Below are 2,148 nucleotides of genomic sequence, written 5' to 3'. Positions count from 1 at the left end.
CAGATCTGGAAGGGAGTGTGAGCAGAGCAGCAAACCTCACCTTTTACTTGAGCACTAGAGAAACAACGCTTTGCTCTGCTCTTGTACTGTGGGGAGGACTTAGGTACTAGCTGCAAGGACATCTGGAAAGAGGCCTCGCAGCAGACTGGGAGAAAATGGATTTGGGGTCAGAAAGGCTGACTGTGGAATTAAGAACTGGGGGTTTTCTGGACAGATGTGAGGAGAGCCATGGCAGAGTTTAGAGTCTTGGCAATTATGGAAATCAGAGAGCTAGCCTTGAGCTCCACTGAACAGAGTAGTTGGACCGTGATACTGAGGACCAGGATGCCTTGAGCCTGAGAGGTCACGGAGGAGGTGTGGGAATAAGGCAGAAAGTCATTGAGAGTTGTGGCTTGTGACCAGAGTGGGATGTGGGTATAAACCTCAAGGTGGTTTTATTTTGACAAGATCTCTGGGTGGAGCCATGATTTGAGACACAGAGGTAGAGGTTTTCAGGGGGGCAGTCATGGCATGACTCTGATCAGGCTGATCATACGTCCCATCCTAGAAGACAGCATCCTTCACCGCCCACTCGGCAGGCTTTTTCTTACTGTGCCACAGTGCCTGACAAAGTTAAAAAAAAAAGGGGGGGGGAACCTTGATTTCTGCTTTCAGTTTGTAGTCAGCTGACTGTCTCACTTTTGAACCTTGAGTGCGTGGGGTGGAATAGGCTGCTCATCTTATGACAGCCAGAACCCAGAGGGTGGGGGCATGCATGGCCTCAATATTTATCTCAAGGGCTTGACCTCATGTAGCAGGAAGACTTTCAACTAGGCTCTACCTCTGAAAGGTTTCTTACAGTACTGTCACGGACCCGAGACCATTTGTGCCTTTGTGGGATACTTGTCATACCTAACACAGTCTGGCCCCTGACCCTCTACCTCACACAAACTTGCCACACTAAATCAGTTTTTGTTTTTTTTTTTAAGAGAGAGCGAATTGGCATGCCAGGGCCTGAGCCACTGCAATCGAACACCAGACACTTTTGCCACCTAGTGGGAATGTGTGACCTTGTGCTTGCTTCACCTTTGTGTGTCTGGCCTCAAACCAGGGTCCTTAGGCAAGTGTCTTAACCATTAAGCCATCTCTCCAGCCCTAAATCAGTTCTTGCACCCACACGCACGCACACCTTGTGCCTTCACATGTACTCTCTCCTGTACAGCGTTGCGCCTTGCCTCCCCCACACCACTCTGTGCAACTCGCCTTTCCTGCACAACCCACCTCAAGAGGCACCTGTAGATTCCTGACCTCTTAAAGTCTCCTCTTTGTTTCTGTCTGGCTATCGGTGAGTTTCTTCCCGATGCTTATGGTTTGTAACTTTAACTGACATGTGGTCAGGGTTTCTTTGTTTTGTTTTGTTTTGTTTTGTTTGTAGTTGGTAATTGTCTTTATTGTCTGAACTTAAAAAAAATATATTTATTTTTAAAGTTTATTGAGGTAGGGTCTCACTCTAGCCCAGGCTGAACTGGAATTCACTGTAATCTCAGGGTGGCCTTGAACTCATGGCAGTCTTATTGTTATTGTTGTAAGATTTATTTTCAGGCAGAGAGAGAGGAGAGACAGACAAGGAGAATGGGTGTGCCAGGGCCTCCAGCCACTGCCAGTGAACTCCAGATCTGGCATCTGGCTTTACGTGGATACTGGGGAATCCAACCCAGGTTGTTAGGCTTTGCAGGCAAGTGCCTTAACTGCTCAGCCATCTCTCCAGCCTATTTGACCAGGTTTGGTCTTTCTATCTGTTGCTACTTGGCCATTGCTCTCTCTGCATACAAAATTCCCCAGAATGTCATCTAGTGGGCCCCGGTTGCCTCACCTCTTCATACCAAAACTGCTGACCTTTGCAGCATCTTCCATCAGCTGATGCGGTCGTGTGCAGTCATGATGGGCACACAAGGTGCTGTCACCGTTGGGTTCACTGACAAACCTGTGACCCATGCACACTGCCGTGGGGAGATACCAAGCTCCATCTGGCTTTGTCTTCCTGCCAGACCTTAGGTGGAGGGGCTGTGACAGCATGCTAGATCTTTCTCTGCATCCCTTGGAAACAGAACACTTGACCTTTATGGACCTAAAGGGCTCAGGCAGCTGGTGGGAGATTTGGTCATGGGT

This window comes from Jaculus jaculus, chromosome 17 (genome assembly GCF_020740685.1).
Source record: "Jaculus jaculus isolate mJacJac1 chromosome 17, mJacJac1.mat.Y.cur, whole genome shotgun sequence".
NCBI classification, from domain to species: Eukaryota; Metazoa; Chordata; class Mammalia; order Rodentia; family Dipodidae; genus Jaculus; species Jaculus jaculus.
Note: the sequence above shows the minus strand (reverse complement) of the source record.